Here is a 22,555-nt window from a genome sequence, read left to right as displayed (position 1 = left end):
TTATTTGTGTTTTGTATTTTTTTAATACCAAATTAGGCATTTTGGGGTGAATTGGATGGGTTGATTACTACTATAGTTATATAGTAATTTTTACCAGGTTTGACATTGCTCACAGACAACACTTTGTTCTTTGTTTCTTCTTTCACCTCTTTAGCTGGGGGTGCTAGATTCATTTAAATTAATTATCCCTTCTCTTTTCTGGTAATGCTCAGACATTTAAAGATTGATTATGTAATAAGCATAAAGTCATTGCGCAATATGAGAGGTAGCTGTTTTGTGGACTGGTAATGCATTGTAATGTAGTCTTGTTTCAAGAGGTGAGTCTTCAACTCTTTCCTAAATTGGAGCAGTAACAGAGTGGTCCTGGTGGATACAGGGATGTTGTTCCATATCTTGGGTGCATAGATGGAAAAGGAACGCTGCCTTGTTTGACCTGATCGTTTTACTTTTTTACACTTCTAGACTACAGTCTGATGGTGTAATTTTGACTGTGCCAAGAACCACCAGAAATGTTGAGCTTTTCTGCAGTGTAAGCATGGGTGCAGGTTTTGGTCACTCTGTAAATGATGAGGCTGGTTTTTGAAGATGATGTGGGCCAGCAAGGGGAGCCAATTGAGCTCCATCACCATGGGGGTCATGTGATGATATTTCTTCAGACCCTGAATGACGTATGCTGTAGCCTGTAAGGTGACTTTAAGTGGTGCTTATAATCATCAACTTCATTTGGGGCACCAGGAGTCACAGCTACAAACCCTGACTTTTCCCTTATGATGCCAAGCACTGCTTTTGTACCTCTGGCCTCAAAGATGGGAAATCTTTGTCAAGAACAGAGGGGTGGCTCGTCCTTCAAGGGGTGGGATCCACCCCACCTTTCTGTTTATTTTGTATGCTAATAATGAATAATAGTGCAAAACAATGGAGCACAAATCATTGGAACAAGACCTTCATTGGCACCTGTGGTAAGTAAAATAAAATACTTTTAAACTTATGTTGTGTGTATGCACATGAGAGTGCATTCATGTGAGGCTGTGTGAAAATCTGTCTATATGTGTTAGTATGTGTGTGAAAAGGAATGAGTGACAGTTAGTGAATAAGAATGAGGGAGATTGGAGAACAGCTTTATCAAGTGATTGTTCTTGTGGAAAGTAACACAAAGTGATGTAAACAGGTTCTCAACCTAGATAAAGCCTTGGTAAAGTATTCACTTTGCAGTACAAACCTTGTTTATGCTGGAGTAGCCTTAAATTTGCCCAAACAGCAGTTTGTGCTTCTTTGCATCTAAGCAAACTACAACTTACTATATACTACAAATTGTTGTTAGACAGAGTTTTGTGCTGAAAACTATTGCCTCCTTGAGGCAGGTGTTAGGCGGGAGAAATGATTAATTTCTCCTATAGTCCACACATAGCATGTGTGCTGCACAAAAGTTTAAAAGTATGTCTAGTATTTGGTACTGGAAATGTATCCTTCCAGTAGAAAATCTGTGTTAGACATTACACACACAGCTTTGCACTATGGTACAAATGTGTGCTTGCGGTGCTAGGCAGCCTGTTTGTGAGCTAGCACAGGGGAAGAGACAGCAGTGCCCTCCAAGTATAACACACATTGTATTATTTTTCCAGTAAATGCGCCTTTGTCATACTACCATGCAAGGTCAACAGTTCAGTGCAAGCCCACCCTCCTCTTGTAATCAGGACTCCCCAGGCATGTTTGCCTCCTAGCTCTAGTCCCATACATTTGGGGGGGGAGGGGTCTAGCTTCCAAAAGGGGTGCTTTCATTGATAACTGTAAGGAAACAGTTCCCTCCCCCCACTTTTTTCTCCCATTTGGAATACTAGCTGCTCGTTTTTCAACTTCGAGAGTACACTGAGGCCTGCAAACCAGACCTCTGTGCCAGTGTTTTAATCCCATACAAAGTACATGTCAAATTGGATACACCGAATTGGCAAGGCCTGACTCTAAGACAGGAGGTCCTCTTAGGGCTGTAGCACTATTTTTGCCACCCTTTTTGTAACAAGGTACCAAATGGCTCCCGGCCAAATCCACCTTATCCCTTAACATTATATATGTCTCCCCTAGTAAAGCCTATGGAGTCCTATGGCAGAGAGCTATATTTTGTTAAATAAGACATATGTTTTCTCATGTGTCTCAACAGCAGCACTTCCAAATTGTCGTTTTGCTGTGGGTAAAGTGGGTAGCCCCATTGGCTAACACAAGGTTACCTGGTGGCACCTGTGGCATCCTGACCCTCAGATCCTGCCAAAATTGGAGAGAGTACTGAAGAATGACTGCCCAGCTGCCCTTGGACCCACCCAAAAAGAGGCACCACACTCGGAAGGCCTGCACCTGCTGCACTTTGGACTAGCAAAGATTGGACTGTGCCTGCGGTTCCTTGCTTGGGGAAAAAATGATTCCAGACATCCAACAAAGGCAGTGACTCCAAGGATCAGTCAGGTGATCTCCTGGAACCAGCTCCCAGGACACGAAAGCTGAAGTTGCCCAAGTTGCAAAGTTGGGAGCCACAGCAGACGTTTTGCTGCAAGCAGTCACCAAGCACTCAAGAGGACAAACCTGAGACAGCCAAAACCTGTGTCTGCTGAGTCTGAGAGTGCTATCCAGGACTGGATTCATTGTACCCAAGGGACCCTAGCCCCGACCAATGGATTTTTCTCCAACCGTGGTGCAGACTGAGCAGTAGTCCAACAGCGACTGGCCGGCTATTGCAACATAGAGGACTTCGAAAGACCCAACCTCTGTGAACAAGTTCTCACTACTACACCGGTAGACTGCAGATTCACCACAAAGGCACTACCATTAACTGCACCACAACTGGAGCATCCAATGAGCATCTTTTTGCCTGCATCTCTCACCATCAAGACCACTCCATTGATGGCTGTGGCGTTCATCCTGTGAAGTTTGGATCTTGCATTAAAAACACTGTTGTGGCCAGATAACTGTGCTCAGTATCCTTTCTAGCCCCCTAGACCTCTGTCCTGCCAGACTTGGTCACCCACCTTATACCGGAGTTGTTGAATTACCTTTTACAACTTTTCAAAAGTTTCCAAACTTTTTGTTGGCCAATGCTTGTTTGTGGTTGATGGAAAAGTTAGTGATTAACTCTAAAATGTGTATCTCCGGAATCCTCTGTTGGATTTTGATGTTTTAGGTCTCTAAAAATTCATAAAAATCAAATCTATTTTTATAAATTGGCATCTTGTTTTTTTCATGTTAGGTCACTTTCTTCTTCTTTTGTTTGGTGTTACCAAATGCTTTACACATTGCTTCTTTTCAAAGCCTTACTGCTTACAGCCACAGCTACTCAGGGTTGAGGTTATGGTTAAGTACACGTACCTGATTGGACCCAAGACGGTATTTGCATGTGCAGTGCATGATGATGCCTTTCATCCATATCATATAGTACACCCAAATCCTTAGAATTGCACTGCTAAAATCTCAGCCCATACGCAACACACTATCTCAGCCACACAGTCCAGCGTCAATCAAGTACTGACAGTGATATACACCACTGTCTTTTGGTTTTAGGTCAATAATCTGTTTGCACAGTGCTGCTATCTGGTTCCACAGTGCTGCTAGAGCGCTTTGTGTGATTTTGACAAACATGTTGTCTACCACGAGACTGACCAAAATCATGCGAGATTTTGGCAACTCTCGGTTATCTTAGCCATGGTCAGTATTTAAACTGTGCCCAGACTTACTCACATGCTTTGCCTTAAGGACTTCGAAGAATAAGGTTCTCCTCATCATCTCACACCTACCTGAATGCATCCAGCGAGGACGCCAGCTTATTCAGGAACCTGACTGCTTCTTCGTCTTGAGTCTTCCGTCCAGTCTCCAATTTCTGATCCTCCGGCCACCTGCAGAATTGCCTGCAAAGAAAAGAAAGACAGTAAGTGTGCTCGCCTACTTTAGAAGATCAAGATTAAGGTACACACTTTTCTAGTCAATTGTGCCTAGCTACGCGTTAAGAAAGACAAGAGTCAAGAGAATAATAACCAATCAACATAAAATTGTACTTGACGGCATTGGATTTCCAGAAAATCAGAATACATGACCATTCCTCTAAACAGGCTTCTTTACAAAACCTCCAGGAACTAAGTGATAAGAGATATTATATTTACAGCGTCTTTGGTGTGAAAGAAAAACCTTAGAGAAAGTCGGGAACTTGAAAACTACAGTCAGTTGTCATTTAAGTAGATGAATGAAACAGTGTAACAATTGCATGATTTCTAAGACTGTTACAAACAAAATGTAAGTAAGTAATATTTGTTTTATAGATTGATCTGACAAACGAAACCCACAGAAGACTCAGAGAGGATCATGTGACGTGTTAATAAGGCCCTATGCAAATGCCATCCGACATACCTGAGCAAGATGATCGCTGGTAGATACTTGTGAGTGCAAGTTTGGAAGATTAGTTAGGAATTTCACAACAGAAAACCACTAAAACTAATAGGATCCTTTGCCTTTGAAGGTTCAACAGCAGCTCATTGGGGGACCCAGAATAGTGCTACAAAACAAAACTCTTTTCTCTAGTCCTGACCAGTCGTCCTTGTCAATTTGAACATGCACCAGTAAGAAAGGTTGGGCATAAGGAGTTTGGTCCATATCATCTCTGCAGAGCCACAACGCAGACGCACAAGGTAAGGATTGCATTGTTAGATCTGACATACACTGAATGTCATTGAGTATAAGTGAGTCAATGAGAATGAGTGAGTGAAAGAGTACCTGCAAGTGAACGAGAGTGAGAATGAATGAATGAGAAGGAGTCCTAGAGAATGGGAGGGGAGTGTAAGCAAGAATGAGTTAGAGTGAGTGACATTGAGCATGCTTAACTGTGAGTGAGAATGATTACATTTGAGTGAGGATAAGTGACAATGAGTGAGTGAGAGCAAGAATGAGTGTGATGAGAATGTAGGGCCTGATTACAACTTTGGCAGAGGGGGTTAATCCGTCCCAAATGTGACGGATATCTCGCCCGCTGTATTACGAGTTCCATGGGATATAATGGACTCGTAGTACGGCGGGCGGGATATCCCTCAAATTTGGACAGATTAACCCCCCTCCGCCAAAGTTGTAATCAGGCCCGTAGTTATGGTAGATGAGATTAAGTGAGTGTGAATGAATGAGTTAGATTGAGAAGTGGGAACGAGTGAGAATGAGTGAGAATAAGAGTGAGTCTGAGTTAGTGAGTGAGATTGGATACAAAAGAGTGAGTGAAAATGATTGAGTGAGAGTAACAGTGAGTGCAAGAGAGTGAGTGAAAGTAAGAATAAATGTTATTGTGAGGTTTTATGTGTTGAAAATAAACTTTCAACTCCTTGCACCCCATGAGTGATAGAGCCTTGCAAATTATCATTCAAATCAAAAATCAAAAGGGGTAATTTAAGCCAATAACATAGTTCATATTTAATATACTGTCTATATAATTTATTACATGTGAACATAACTACTACTTTTTTAATTAAATCTTTTTATCTCTTCCCAAGATTCATCAATACCATTTCTTGTTGCAGTGTACACTAGGGCAACTGTTAACTCATGTCAGGTTGTACGTTAAATAATTGACCTTCCTAGTGCTAGTCTGTGTGTTGTGGCGCTATATTTTCTTCAAATTATTAGTTTTTCCAGTACTACAAAGAGAAACAAGTAATGTTCACCTGGCACAGCACATTAGCACCCTAATGTAGGTGGTATTTAGAATACACATCTGTCTATGTTGCATCATATTACTCATTCGGTTATTATGGAACTCCAATTATGTCAATTATTGTGATGTCATCAGGGTTAAGGTCCTGTGACATAATTTCCGGGGAAGATTGAGGGTCAAAGATTATATCATGTCACTTTCTGTCATGCCATTAAGATCAAGAGTGTGTGGTGTCCCCACTGCCATTTTATGGAGAAGGAAGAAATGTAGACTCGAATGAATAAAATAGAAGTAGAGCATGTTATTCCAATTCTGAAATCGGGATCTCTCCTCCACTGGATGGATTCTCCATCAACTTCTTCAAACTTTCAGCAAAAGGGTGGGATGGGGGGTTGGGTTTAGCCGAACCCCTGGCAAGATGGCCACCTTAGCCGCCATCTCATGACCTACTCCACAATTTCTAAAAAAAATAAGATACAGTAGGGCAGAAGGGCCCTGAATAAACAGAGACCACTGTTTATCAGAAACCCTTGCTGCCTGCTTTGGGCCCAGTAAATTGGAATGCAGTATCCTGTTAAGTTGTGCAAGTTGCCACCTGTAACGACAGAGACCCATGGAGGCAGGTTGGGCATGAGGGAGCCAGGGAGATCGCAGTGCATGGTAGGAGATCCCTGGACGAGGTGGCCCCACTGGAAAAAAACACAAGAGCATAATGAGAATCTAGAGCCCCTCCGGCGGGCAACTGTTGTGATGCTGGGCTGCCTGGAGGCTGCGCAGTGCTGCTTTATATAAGTTGCATGGGGCTGGAGACATAAAAACGCAATGACAAACCCTGGCTGCATATGGAGATGTCAATACAGCAGTGGGCACGTGAGGGAGATAATTGAAAAAAAGGTATACCACATAAACAGTCAAACACGTGGGTCTACTGCGTTTACTACTGAGATGAATAAGCAATATAAATAACTCTTAGCCCTTCATCTATTAAAAGTTTACAACAAAGCACTGGGGCTTGGCCTACTCCCCCTACTACTAGGGCACTAGGGAGTCAATAATAATGCCTCTCCTTAAGCCTGGGAAGGATGACAAAAGGACCACTCAAACCATGTGTTATCTTTATTTATTCAAGAAAATAAAATATTAGCTAAAATTGTTTCTATGAGGCTCAATCCAGTATGTAAATAAACTGGTACTCCCTGAGCAAATTTAGTTTCACACCAATCTAAAGGTAGAGTAAGAGTAAATAAAACTCTGACTCTTAGCTTCTCCATCAGTAGGGGAACAGGACAGGGGTGTCTTCTATCACTTTTTTGCTTGTTTTTTGCAGTAGAACCTCGGCTTGTAACCTCAGAAATCATTCACACAGTGGAAATCTCTTCTCTTGACAGACAGATTTTACTCTCACTATAAGCAGATGACGTATTGGTTTTCATCAAGACACAATATGACAATCTGGTCCCACTGATAAGGGAGATTATAACACTTTGAGGGTTCTTGGGACCAAAAATTAATTTGGGTAGAATCGAACTCTTTGCACTGATGCCTTGTACTGCTCATCTATCATTGGAATACCTTTTTAATGGTGTACTGACGCCAATAAATACATGGGTATCAAGAGTGGAATCTTTGAGGATGCCATAATCTGATATATTAAGAATATGGTTTTGGACAGATTGAAATCAAAGTAGGGACTTGGATAAGACTGCCTTTAGCCATGGTGGGACAGGTTGTGATCAGAAAAATGGCAATCTTTGCGAAATGTGTTTATCTGTTAACAAATATTCCAGTACCCCAATAACAAATTATTTGGGGAGCTTAAATATGTACTTGTACAACTAATATGCACTTGAAACCAGCCTAGGTTGAAGTAGGAAGTTGTTACCAGACCCACTAGTGAAAAGTGGATTGGGGGGTCCCAGATTTCCAAAAGTACCACCTTGTTTGCACAAACCCAGTTGCCGTGTATTCGACAAGTTCAGTACCCCAAATACCACACCTTGTCATCAACAAAGATCAAATTGAAAAGGGATCTCTAAAGACTGTATTATATACACCACAATCTGGGCCTGTGTCTTAATACATATTGTTTGATGTACCCCTTGGGAGTGGCGAACTTTGGCAGGCAAGGTGTGAATTGTTATATTGTACTCTCCTGAAATTATCCTATTACGTAATCCACTTTTGATGTTCACATTGGAACTCTCAGTTGTAAACTCTAATAAAAAAGGAGTTTTCTTTTCAAAGATTTGTCAATTGTTCCCAGATGGTGAGTTTATGTCGCTAAATAATTTCAAATCGTAGGCTGAGATTAATTCTTTAGACCTTTTCACATATTTTCTGAATTACACTTGGTTAGATCAGTATAACCATACTTCTGTAGCAGCCACAGGACTATCGCCCACTGATGAATATTACCACTTTTGTTAGTGACTGGAAATGGGCCTTGAAGTTATATTGAATATGTTCAGACACAATGAAGACAACAACTTCCCTGTGGGGTGACAATGGGAACTGGCTCTTAATATCACTATAGAGGATTAAATATTGTTGCTTGCAGTTATGGTGGTATCAAGCATTTACAGACACAAACTATTGCACTTTAAATATATGAAAAGAATGTACAAAAATGGGACAAAGTACCTTGTGCCTTACATTTCAAGTCAGAGAGGATTTTTATAATGAAATAGAGGAATGAGCCCGAAGCTGAAGATTCTTTATAAGGTCCTTATCATGTATGCCACGTGGTACTTTATCCCATATAATTCATGGTCACACCATTACCTTTCCCACAAACCACTTAAAACCCTGGTGCGTAGCTCTTTGATTTGAAAAAGCTAGCATGTTATAAACATAAGACCTCTAGTGCAAAATCAAACACATCAAAAAACTGTTAGGTATTTATTGCAAACACATATTAGAAACAGTTCAATACAAGCCAGTTTTGTTTTAAAAAATAAACTCTGGTTGTACAAAACGTGCACAAACATGCAGAAACACACTAGCTTTTCTCTAGTTATCTAATGAGTGCTAAAAATAAACATGTTCTCTCTGCTTGTCATTATAAACTAAAATAATATAGCAGAAGAAAGAATAAAAATGTTCCATTGGTTGCTTTAAACAAATGCTTCTCTTCGACCTGTCCTGCCTTTAATCTCGGCTGCTGGCCCGGGCAGCAGCCATTGTGACATCAGAACTCTGACGCCTTTCGTGATAATCGACAACTGAGTGCGTCATAAGGCGCAGACTGCAAAGAAGTTAGAGGCAGGCATTAATGCACGGATTACAGAATCCAATGTAATGTATTCCAATAACACTGAGTAAAACTCATCCTATCGCAGCATCAGATTGCCGCTGCAATGCACGAAGGGAAGCGGGATTTGTACACCTCGCCTGGGAGTGTCTTCCCATAAACACAAATTGTAAAGAACAATTTCAATCCTTTGCTAGTGTTACTGATGCACCAGTCGGCCGGCCTTTCTCATATTTAAAGGAAATAGCCAATATGATTATGAGGACTATATATCGCCACTCTGAAGGAAATGAAGGGGCGTGGTTGCCGGATATAATACAGTATTGATATATTTGTCACGGTTAGGGTGAAGGAGGCTGCTGTACTGAGGTTGTTTTACTATGGAAGAGTTTAAATAAAGTTTAAAAAACCTTCAGCAAACAACACACTTCCATAGTAGTAAAAATGTATACATTTCGGAATACGAATGGGAAGTGAAAGTATCGGGCAAGAAGGGGCTCTAGTTTGTGAAGAAACCACATCAATGTTAAAGTCCGCTGAGCAGAAAACATGCAGAGGTGCAGTTTCATGAGGTGCTCGGCGAGCCATGTTCACACAGTGGTTCACTGCATAGCCAGAGGCTGAATAATTGTTCTCACAGACTTCCGGGTTGCTTTAACGAAAAGTGTAACACAAAACCTTTTGTGGCTGGGTTTTGTATCCATTGATGGGGGCAACCCGACCCCTGGCTTTCTGCTGGCACGGAGGTTTCATAGGTCTGTATGTCTCAAGGACAAGGTAGATAAGATAGAGAAGGGACGGGTGCAATTCTCCTTCGTGAAATTGTGAAAGGCCACGCTTCTGAACTGCAACTCAGTTGGTAACTACACACCCCTTTCTAAAGGTGCAATGTGGACTATGTGTGAGCTTGTCTTGAAGGTTCATTTCAACAAAGGTAAATATACATTTTATTTCTACAATGCCTATTTCCGTAATAAGCAAACTGTTTTAGCCCAGTTTGCTTTTTTCCCACTATTTTGTGAATGTATTATAAACAAGCAACAGAAAACGGACATAATCAATTTAACAAGCATAGGCAAAACCAATAGGTATGGTGCTGGTCGCTGGCCTTTTTGTAATTCTTGTTTTGTTTTGTCACAGTTTTTGCAAAACATTATTGTTCAGGAAGCTGCTGAGCCCTCATCAATCTAAACAAAAACAACGGCTAAAGCCAAAAATGTTGGGTTGGTGTCAAAAAAGCACACATTGCCAAAATAGTTCCTTTATAAAGGTTGTGTGTTGATGTGCTCCTTGTGAAAGGGCAGTATACAGTAACACATAGTGAACTTAACAATAGCTGAAGTGGGCTGACACATTGTCCCTTAATGCATGTTGGGGTGGGTGTAAAAAAATGTAAATGACAGAACTTCTGACTAATGGATGAAGTCTGGCTGAAAATACATATACGTTACTATGTTAAACACATAATTTCAGTCAAATAAAAAGGTATTGGATGACACAGACATACACATTTTAATTGGTCTGGCATTGACTGCCAGCGTCTTGCTTTTGGGAAAGAAAGAAAGAAAGAAAGAAAGAAAGAATGACAGAAAGAAGAAATAACACACAGCTGGAGTTGCAAAATTAGGGTTGCAAGGATGGAGCACTCTCTTGAGTTTATATGCAAAGTTCATGTGAGGTGCTGGTGGGCCGTTAACGAGCAAACAAAGCCCACAACAGCATTGGCAGGAGACAGGAACTGATAAAGCTGGAATGTGTCCTGTGCTCTCATCTGGTAGAAAGCATCCTGCTATCACATCAGGCTCTACAAACTAAGGCAACACTAAAGTAATAATAAAGTAAAAACACAAAAACTAGCATTAATGGGGAACTACCTTATGTGTGGACATCCTCCTTGTGAAAGGGCTAAATGCTGTCACTCAAAGTGAAGTTAGACTGTGGCTGAAGATGGCTGACCTATTGCCCCCATGCTGTAGTGGGCAGAAGCAAACTGTGAATGACACAAAAACCGACCAATGGACAGAGCAATGGATGAAGAGAGGTGGCTGAAAGTCCCTTTATGTAATTATATTAGACATATAACTTAAGTAAAATCAAGAGGTCTTAGCTAAAGAAAGACCTAAACATGTAGTGCTTCTGAGGAGGCATGAAAAGCATATAGGGCTGGGGCAGAATCAGATGAATGTGAAGCAGAGTCCAACCCATGACTGATTATGCTCAATCTCTACAGTATCTGCCTTTCAAGTGCACTCACTGTGAGAAATGTCTTCTCCAGATTTCTCTATAGGCTAGCCTGGCTCAGTAGCTTTGTATTTGCTTTGTACAATCATACACAGAAGTGAAAGTGTGCATATTCTCTCAGTGCTCTGCAGTAGACGCCAAGCAGATCAAAGCACTATAAATTGGATACAATGAAGCAATCTAATAAGTAAAGAAAAAGGTATGGTTTGTATGATGAGGAAGTCTCAGGTAATTACTGTTAAATGTATCCTGCCAAATACATATCACTGAAAAAGAAACAATAAATTATACTTAAAGGGGCAAAATCACTTATGTTTTGTGTAAGTGAGTGTTATGCTTACAGCTGCGAGATCCTCATTCAGAGCTCAGAATCTGTGAAAAGCTTACTGTATGTGTAGAGATAGCCACAATCGTGAATTTTCCACATGGTGTGTAAACATTCCACGTTGTAAATGACACTGGGGCATATTTATAAGCCACTAGCGCCACCTTGCACCACATTAGTGTCATTTTATTTTATGCTAATATGGCCCATCGAGGCCAAAATCCTCACGCCATATTTACAAAGTGGCGCAATGCATGCATTGCACCACTTTGTAACCCTTTGCGCTACATTATGCCTGCACAAGGCATAATGTATGCAAATGGGGGGGGGTTCCCCTGTTAGAGGGGCCAAAAAAATGGCACAAGGAAATATAACAGATTTCCTTGCGTCATGTTTTATGGGACCTTTTAACTCCTGCTCAAAGCAGGCATTAAAAGGGGGCTTCCATTATTTACAATGGGCCCCTACATACCCTGCAAGGGTAGCGCCAATATTTTGTTGCTACTCCTGCAGAGTACATCAATAGCGTCAATAAAAATTACGCTATTGCCCCCTACCCTGCGCCATGGTGTGCCATTATTTAGATACGGCGCACACATGGTGGCGGTAGGGGAGTGCTAAGGGGTGCTAGGAAAGTGGTGCTTTTACTTAACTATGACCCTAAATTGGTGTCTCCAGCGGTGTCAGTTGAGTGTTCCAGCAAAAGCTGTCAACACCCACAGAGGTGAGACTTTATGGGCAGGCAAGGCAAATTATGTGGAAGCAACTAAGATTTACCAACCAGACATTAGAAAAGCTGAAGCTACCAGACTCCTCATCTTTCTTTACAGGGTGATAGACGACCTTCAAAACTAAGCTGGAAACTTCCCCAACGCCGTCCTATCACGAATTGCATCCTGTTTATAACTAGATCGGGAATATTTGCAAAGATATGGCGCAAGAAGAGGCCCCGATTCCCCCTCACTTGAGTTGGTGAAGGTGATTGCCAGTTTAACCCTTTCCTTCCCATTCCCGATGGGGAATCTGCAGACATAATTGCTAAGAGATGCCTGTCAGGTAATCCGCAGAACACATGCCCTACTAGATTTGTGACACAACTGTTCCCTCTGCTAATTTCTAGTTTTGCACCAATCTCTAATGGTTCTTTTGCGAGTGGCGAGGGCCCGGACGAGGGAAAAAGCATCTTTGTTAAAACAATGCTTAAAAAGCTACTCTCAATAAACAGGACTACAGTAATTACCATCCCATCTCTCTAACACGATCATGGAGAGGCTAGGGTATATTCAGCCCCATGAGTTTGTTGTCACGGAATCCCTTCCAAAGGGCTTTTGCCCTGGTAGGGTAGAGAAGTGGTAGTAATGTTGGTGCTTAGAGTGTTGGTATTGTTGGATCTGTCTGCCATGATCTGTCTGCCATGATCGACCACTCCATTCTCATGTCCAGGCTCAAAGATGTAGGCTTAGGGAGAGGCCTTCATTCCGGTACAATTGTATGCTGATCAGATACATCTATAACCTCAGACACTGCCTGGACAGTCATCTTTCATTAGATATGCAAGTTTCCAAGGTGTCCAGCTCATGTTTCCATCAGATAATACTTTTCAAGATGCTCTCCCCTTTCTTATACCACAAAATCATATTGCTATGGTTAACGCTGTAATTCAATCAAGGCTCAACTAAAGGAATGTCATCTGTTTCAGGTCAACAGTAAAGATCTTCGCAAGTTTTCAGTGAGCCTAGAACATAGTTACTAGGGTCCAGTAGGGTCTCTAAAAGCAAGGCTACGTATGCCACTTTATTAAAAGTTGGCACTGCCTGCCTGTTAAGTAGAAAGTTGCATTTACAGCTCTGGATATTACTGGCAAAGCAGTATACAGTGAAACCTCCTAAATTGTTGGCCCATTCATTTAAATGTCGCTCACCCCTTAAATCAGCCTGCTCTGTGCATACATGAAAACTTTATGGACCTAAGACCCACAATACCACCTCTGGCAATCAAATCTTTTCCATTGTTGTAGGGAGGTCCTGGAACACCCTCCCTTTGCGTTGCCGGCAGAAAAAAATATTTCCTTCAGCTACAAGGTACAAATCTGGCATTTCTCTTCACCAGAACAAATTAGGAGCCCTCAAACTGTGGCAGTTAGAATTCTTAGCTCCTTCTCCAGCATTTTGTTTTTTTGTTTGCTTCATACAGTTCTTTTTCAGTTTGCTTTAGCCTAGTGTTATGTTACGTTTAGCCTGTGCCCAGTAGAAATACATATTCATACTGTATAAGTAAACCATAATATAACATATTATAACATAACAACTGCAATCAAGTATCCCAAAAACCTCCCTGTCAATAAGAGCATGGTTTGAAAACATAAAAAGAAATAGAAGAAAAGCAAACCCCATGATGACCTAATGCACTAAAATCTCTTTCTTCATCATGCAGACAACTGAAAATCTCAGTCAAAGCCAAATGCTATACCAACATATCAACAAACCATCTCACAGAGACAAAAACACTCTGTAAGTCAATCAAGCATTGTGTTAACCTCCCTCAGAGTCACAAGACCAACACTACTCAGGGAAGTGCTCTTTCAACTTATTCTTCAGTGACACAACACAGACTTTTAAAAGCACATCAACAGCATTAAGCCTCCCTCCTTCTCACGACACATCCCACTGTGGAAAACCTCAGAGTGGTTACATTCACTCTTCTTTCTAACAAACATCAGCAACATCCTCGAGTCCCTCAAAACCACCTCTTATAAAGAGGTTTCCCTACCCTCATCAAACTCCTCAGTGGGGAAGTTGTCTCACCACTGCTCACCTAAGTCAATGCCTCCTTCACCCAAGGTGTATTCTAAGGCTCTCAAGATTGGCCAGACTGAGCAACTGCTCTCCTCCAACTAAAGCATTTCTCCTCAAACTCTATCTTCTGGATGAAGGCAATTCCATGCCCCAAAGATTCTCCAGACTCAACACTGCCCCTGCCAAGAGGCATTCTACATGACACACATGGCTTATTGATTGCCTGGAGAAATTAGACCCCAACCTAGATTGAACTCCACTGGCTCATACTCACATCGTCTTCAAGGACAGTCCCATGACCTACAAGGCCACCATGACTTACTCACCACCTTTCTCACTTCCAGACTCACTACCTCTGGAAGATCTTGATATACTCATAGCGGGGAGATGAAAAAATGCAAGAAAAGGACAAGGAAACAGGCTTTATCCATCTAGGCATCCGGGATTTAGAAGACTATCTATGTAACCATCAGAACATACCCACCTCTCCTCCAATTCAGGAAAGAACTCATGACTCACTTTTAAAAGAACATGACATCTTGTTGCCTTAGAAAGTATTTTCCTGTTACTGATTACTGTTCCCTCCCTCCCTTTCTACCACTCTGTTCATGACGACCTTCATGAGCTAGCTCTAACAAGCATAATGGCAGATCTAACACTGCAAATGGTGTAGATGAATCAGCATCATCTTCCATGGACTTATCACACCATGTCAGACCTGGTGGTGGAGCCTGCCTTAACTACCGTGCGGAACATCTGCCATGTCTAACCCCAAAGCAATAGACTGAGCTCAGTTTTTTTGCATGTTCACCGTTATGTTTCCAGATAAATCAGTCTGTTATCACCAGCAACAAAGAATGAGTTACAATGCCCTCTTACTAGTTTAAAAAGAGGAAATAGAAAAAATTAAGGGGCATATTTATACTCTGGTTGCAAAACTTTTGATGCAAATTCCGCGCAAACCTAATACCATATTTATACTATGGCACCCGACATCGCCGACGGTTAAAATTCCTCCGTGTGCGTCATTTTCTGGATGCATTAATGACATGCAAGTTAGGCGTTCCTGTCCAAATATGACTTTTAGGCCTGTGCGCCTTATTTATACTCCTGCGTCATTTTGATGCACAGGAGGGGGCGGCCCTTAAAAAATGGCGCACAGCCTGATGTGCGCCGTTTTTTAACGCCTGGGTAAGGGTAGGCGTTAAGGAACCTGTGGGCTCATTTCCATGGTCTCTGACCATGGAAGGAGTCCACAGGTGCCCTTCCCTGCCTCCAGGGACACCCCCTGTCACCCTCGCCCACCCCTGGAGGACACCCATGGATGGGGGGACCCATCCCAGGTAAGTACAGGTAAGTTGAGGTGAGTATAATTTTTTTTTTTTTTTTAACTTGGGCCCTCCTACATGCCACTGGGTCCAATGGCCATGCCCAGGGGACAGAGGTCCCCTGGGCATGGCCATTGGGCAAGGGGGCATGACTCCTGCCTTTGCTAAGACAGGAGTCATTTCAATGGGGGTTGTGCGTCAAAAAATGAGGCAAGTCCGGTTAGAGCCATGATTTTTGACTCTGACCCGACCTGCACCATTTTTTGACGCACAACCCCCCATTCTTCCCTATGGCGGCGCTGCCTGGTTATAGTCATTTTTTTTTTACTCTGACCAGCCCGCAGCGCCGGCTATCGTCAATCCATAAATAAGGCGCCCGCCTGGCGCGTTGGAATGGCGTTAGCAGGCGGTAAATTCTTTTATGCAAACCAGCGCCGACGCTGGTTTGCGTCAAAAAGTATAAATATGGGCCTAGATCTCTAGTGCACAGACCCGCAATTCAGATCAGGAGATACAGTGTAAGGATATGCACACAAAGTCTGTTTTCTCTTTCTGGAAACTAAAAATTGAAAGGGTAACTGTAGAACCTAGCCAGAATTCAATTGAGAACATCTTCCTGGGTGGAGGATGAAAGAGGCAAAGCCATACCGGAACTGCGGAACATAGGTGAAAACAAAGAAAAGTTTTTTCCATTCTTACAAGTTAAATTAAGATAGAAGTATGTGTTTATAGCACTAAAGCAGAGGCAATAGGAGTAATCTGCTGCATCGTTCATGGTCTCACATAATCACTAGGACAGCGACGGTAAAAAGAGGTGCAGAATTCCTAAAGAAATCATTATACTTTAGGCTCCCTTCACTACAATGCATCACTAGCAACACTTTACTGGTGATATCTGAAACAACATTTTGTGCTTTCAAAGAGTAGACGTGCGCCAATCCCAACTTTTCACTCATGCGATTAGTAACGGAAAGTCAGTGGCTATGGTTCCTAGAGGAGAACCTTAGGGTTGTACTGGTGAGATATTTATCCTTTGAGGAAAAAAAATGCCCACCTCAATTACACAGCTAGATTTCACGAATGTTGAAAGCTCCCAAAGTTATTTGCTAAAGGAGACACAGTCTAGAAGCTCTAAGGCCCTCATGTATAAATATTTTGGGAGTATGCAAACAACCAGATTCACAGAATCAGGGTGTTTGTGACTGCAGAAAAGCATTTTGTAATGTACAGAAGTCGAATTGCGATTCAGAAACTTGTTACTTAATCTCAATTTGGTTCTGTGACTTGGTATTAGGAAAGGGCGTGTTTAGGGCGTCCTTCCAATTACAGAATTGCGCGGTATGTATTAATGTTTTGCAAACAAATTCTGGTTGCAAAACATTAACAATTTGCCACCTCCTGGAATATGGGCAGGTTGTCGCAGATGTCCCTAGAACAGTAACCCACAATTTTACATCTTGTTTACAGAATTAAGACCTAGCCTTAACAGAGACGCTAGTACATGGGAGTTACCTAACCATAACTAGGCTGTTCCTGTGCATTCAGCAAAAAACATAACTGTTCCGAGGGACATCATGACTGACTTTGGGACCCTTCCTCTTAAAACTCCTCGTCCATAAAAAGACATGGATGGGTCCCTCCCATGGATGTCATTTAGGGGTTACCAGGGGTCGCTGCTGAGCCCCCTGGCTTGCCCTTTGTGACCCCTGGCACTTCCACTGCGACCCCTGGTCTCTAGAAGTGGCAAATTCAGTGTCAGGAACACAGTGGCAGCTCAACCTTATGGGCGCCAGCTGGGGCTGCAATCTTTTTATTTTCTGTCAGTTTGTTATTACACGTATATAACTCACTATCAGTGTAATAAACATGGAGTGCAATTATCTGAAATATGCCCTTCCGTGGCAGCTGAGATATGTAAAAGTGCTTTCAAATGTATATTGTGAGTGTGCTTGCAGGTGAGAGTGTGTTTATGTGAGAGAGAATGTATGGAAGAGTAACTGTGTATGTATGTGTAAGTATTTGTGTGAGTGAATTGGAGGTCAAAATATCGTGTGATGTCATTTCCGCTACCCCTGGCAGTTCGGTGAATTGACTTCCATGGTCCCTCCTTATGGGAGAACCTCGCTGACCGCCCTCCCATACCGGGAGTTCCTGTGCACGGGGCCCAGCTGCCCTAAGGATACCTACCTCAGGCACCCCCTGCACCTACATTACTCAGCACCCAAGGGCCTGTGCAGGCTTGCACCAACAGCACCTGCGTGGGTGTTTGCCACGTAAGGACCGGGTGTCAGCGACGGCCCTCAACCCCGCACTGCTAGAACCTCATTTTGACTTGCTGCCAGCACCCCTAGGAGGGTCCAGTGATGCTGCTGTTATTTTGGTATGAAAGGACGTTGTACATGAACCCAGAATGTCCCCACCAATCATGACTTAACCCGTAACAATGCCAACAAGTTATCAAGAAATATTTTGTTACCTTCCCTAAACAAGTGGACCCCATCGTACAAGAAAAACTGTTCGCCCTTGATGCAACTCTGAGGAATAATGAAAGCCAAGCCGTCCTAAACACCTTACCAACCTTCCTGTTCAACCACTTAACAGAGTCATTGAGGACTCTGATCAACTTATCACCTCTCCAATTTAGCCAAGGAACAATATTTGACCATTTCAATCACACTCTCAGGAAACTTTTTTGCAAGCCAGCCAATCTCTGGGATACCCAGCTCAAATAAGTTCTTCCTTCCAAGCTCTCTCAGATAATTGCCTCCAAGATGCATGATTATAATCCCTGGGAGCATAAACCCCTGGGTCAAGATTCTGTACAATGCAGTCCTCAAATGGGCCAGGCGCAACCCTCTGTGACCACAGAAAGTCAGCTGATATCCTTCTTCCTTAGCCCTTGCCACATTTCACCTGTGGAATAGAAAGCCTTTCATTGCCTCACATAGGAGTGGCCCAATACTAGCACCTCTTTAACACTCCCCACATTGACAGGAGGCAACAAAGTTTTCAGCGGCCCCCTCAACTCCTCACGTCTTCCACCTGCATCAACAGTAGAATACAATAAAGGAACGGGTAGTTTCAGAACCTCACAACAGGTTTAATCTCATATAGCAATGGTAGCAGTCAGATTTCCACCTGCACTGCACCAGCCCCATCGCCGCAGCAGCGGTGGCAGACCAAATCCTAAATCAATGAGGGCTGTATTCAGTAAGGTCCAATGCTGCTTCCTTCAGGGCAACACTAAGCACTCCACAAAACTGAAACCTTGTGAGCGGTGTCCTGTCCTCATGAATCGAAAGGGGGCAATCAGTCCTTTGTGGACAGTGGGCCAAAAAGGCTTTCATGTTGCCTAGGGAAAAACACTCATTCCCCGGGTCCTATGTAGCAGAATATGGCCACCCCAACCCATCTAGTTTTAGGACAGGTAATAGTGATTGACAAGGAGCTGTTTAGACACTGAATATTTGCTTGCTGCAGGCCACCACTCCTGTCTCCTTTATGTCTGGTCACCAACTCTCCCACCCTCAATACCCTATAAAATGATTTGCCTCCCTCCAACTGCTGCCAACCCTTCAATGCTCCCTGAATCAGCAAAGTCTTTGTTCCATCTGTGGACTATAGCATCTAGGAAAAGAAGGGTATTGCCGCAATATGCCAATATGGCTGGTGAAGGATACCATTCGCCCCACCTCTCTCGAAGAACCCAGAAATGCCATTTGTGTCTTGGGTGAGAACCAATCCCCAATCCGAGCACACTTCAGAAACTTGCAGAATGTTCAATATGCCACCTCATAGGCATGCCTCGTCCTCGGGGCTAAACTGGCAGCCACGAGGTCTGGTGAACTAGGGCACCAAGTCGCAACAGTTGCTCCGGGAACGGTGTCAGAAACTCTGCTTCTTGGTGGTGGTACTTGAAGGCCTGCATCTTAAAACAAGATAGAGCATCCACTGTATTGTTCAACATACCAGGCATTTGTTTGGACTTTAAACAGAGAAGTACCTCTTCCATCTGCCTCTGGATCATTTTGCCCTTGGCTGCTGGTTGGTTAATGCATTCCACCCAGTCTTGTTGTCTGATCAGAATATTGCAGACTGATTGCAGAACTGCCCTGGCCAAATCATGAGGGCCACCAAAATGGAAAGAGGTAAAGGAAACCAATGTTTGTCACCAACCCAGTATCCACCCACTCCTTTGGCCACTGTTGAGCACACCATGAGGTACCTAGAATGGTGCCGAAGCTCTTGCTGCCAGCAGAATCTGTAAACAAACCTATCTCCTCATTGATCCTGGCTGGACTTGGCCACACTACTGAACCATTAAAGTCTCTCAAAAATGCCTCCCAGAATCTCACATCCTAGTGGTCCTCACTTGACAACCTAGTATGGGGTACTTCAACTTCAGGCCAGACGTGACTTGGGCAATGGATCGGGAAAAGGGCAGCCCATAGGAATGATGCAGGGAGCAAAATGTAACTGCCCCACTACAACCTGCAAGGTCACCTTAGCCGCAAGGCATTCGTTCAATGCCTGAGAAATGGCCTTAACATTTTCCCCAAGGGAGCCTAGCTATGGCTGCCACAGAATCCAAATAAATACCCAGGATTTTAATAGTTGTAGCTGGCCCACAAGTCTTACCTTGCACCAGGCACACTCATAAGATCCTCATGAGCTCCAGGAAGGACTGAAAGGCTCACTCACACTCTGCCATACTGAGGGAACCCAGAAAAAGGAAATCATCAAAGTAATGTAATACCCACCGGTGCCCTGACCTGATCCTTGGGATGCCTATCATTTCTAATGGGTTGCACACTGCGACCTACCTCATTAATATTCATGAGGTAGGTCAATCTGCGACCCACTAGGAATCACTATTTAGAAGTACAAATAATTATTACATTAGAAACGGAGATTTCCTAATTGGAATTCGGTAAAAATTGCAGTTCGGAGATCGCATTTCATAGTTTTTGTACATCTGGTCCTAGCAGTGCCCCTTTTATGTTTAGTATCCAGATCCTGGAGTAACACTCTACCCAGTTTTGTCTCCCTTTGAGTCCTGAGCCCGTGCTGGTGAGAGATAGACTTCAGCACTTAGCCACTGGATTCGCAGCAAGGATTCTTAGAAGAGCCACTAGCCCAGGGTTCTTCATGGTATCTGGCGGCACGTTGGACTGATGAATATAGCTTGACAAGCCAATGTGTCTTGAGGAAGCCCAGATACCCAAATACCAATATAGTGTTGAACAGATGCCAGTGCGGTATAGTGAAGCACTTCTCTTGGAAATAAAGTTTTCACAACATGTTGTGATTTGCTTTCCATTTTATTAGACACACTGGGGCATATTTACAAGAAGTGAAGCATCACTGCAGTAATACAGCAATGCATCAGAAAAACTTGTGCTTCAGTACGACATTTCCTAATGCCATGGATGCATTGTATTTACAGCGCACCATGGCGTAAGGTCCCATGGTGTGTCCATAAAAAAGACGCATCTGCGGGAGGGATGTCATAGGAAACACTGGCCCATGTGCTGCAGAAGTAACGCATAGATGCTTGCGTTACCCTTGAGTGCGTAATGCGATAGGAACCCTTCAAAAAGTGGCGCATTTAAAAAAAACATTTCCTCATACATCTAAACGAAGATATGGAGCAGACAGTGCAAAAACCCCAACAACCCCAGCACCAGCCAGGATGTCCAGATAGAAATCCAGGGGATTAAAGGGAGAGTAATTTTAGTGAGGAGGATAATCAAATACTCATAACAGAGGTGACAAAATATGAACATCAATTTTCATCACCTCAAAATTGCCATTAGGGAAGTAAGAGGTCATTTGGAAGTCTATAGTGGATAAAATCAACAGTTTAGGGCAATCAAAATGACAGTGACAGACTGTAAGAAGTGCTGGCATGATTACAAGGACCGAGGAGAAACTGGCCAGCAACCTGAAGGCAGCCACGCAGGCTTGAGGAGGAGGATCTGAGGTCCTGGAGAATCTGATGTCTTTGGAGGAGCAGGTGGCAGCAGTGATCAGGAGTTGGTGGCAGAAGTTGAAGGACCCAACAGGGCAGCATGGGATGATCCACAGGGTAAGTGGCAACAAGGGGCAATATCACCAAATATGCATCTCCAGCGCAGCATGCTCTGTTTCTGCGCTGCACTGTGCTCAGTGCAAGGTAAAGGGATGGTAATGGACACGTCCAGACACCCATCATAGAAATGTAAGTCCAACTAACCAGTCACATGTTTCACAGCCCAGTCTAGCTCTGTCAAATTTGTCCAGTCCATGGGTGATATGCAGTACCAGTCCAGGTTCACCTTTGTATAATGGGACATGTTGGGCAATGTTTAACATTAGTGACCAGGACTGCAAGTCCAACAATACCAAGCAAAAAGATACAGGCATATTTAGAACAAAGTAGCGCAGGGCTTCGCAGCAAGTGACCTTGCTGCATTGCCCTGCTTCACAGGGAAAGGGCAGGAATACGCTGTAGATTCATTATATGGTAAATGTATGTCCCTTCCCCCTGCACTGGGCCCAATTGGCTGAATACTGCCAATGCTGGTGTCTGTGTTGGATGCAGGATTGTGTTTGGGCAGGAAGGGACACCTTCCTTCACAAAAACAATCCATAGAGACATTTTCCTCTGTCTATGTGTGCAGTAGAATGTAGCACACATGGAAAAAACAAGGTGAAATGAAAATATGTTTCCTCCTAACCCATGGGGAGACGTATGGTTTTGATTCCTTCTCAAGTTTACACACCCTCGTAAATCTGGGAATGCGTCAAAACTCATGGCTGTTGTGTCAAAAAAAACACTGCAATGCCCACGGAATATGCAGATTAAGACAATGCAGCCACTTGTGCTGCCTTGCCTTACTTGATATCTACAAATTCACACAAAGTGGCTTTACAAGTCCTCATAGATATGGTTATGGTTATGGTATG

This window comes from Pleurodeles waltl, chromosome 7 (assembly GCF_031143425.1).
Source record: "Pleurodeles waltl isolate 20211129_DDA chromosome 7, aPleWal1.hap1.20221129, whole genome shotgun sequence".
NCBI classification, from domain to species: Eukaryota; Metazoa; Chordata; class Amphibia; order Caudata; family Salamandridae; genus Pleurodeles; species Pleurodeles waltl.
The sequence above is the reverse complement of the archived record's forward strand: the minus strand, read 5'-3'. Positions refer to the sequence as shown.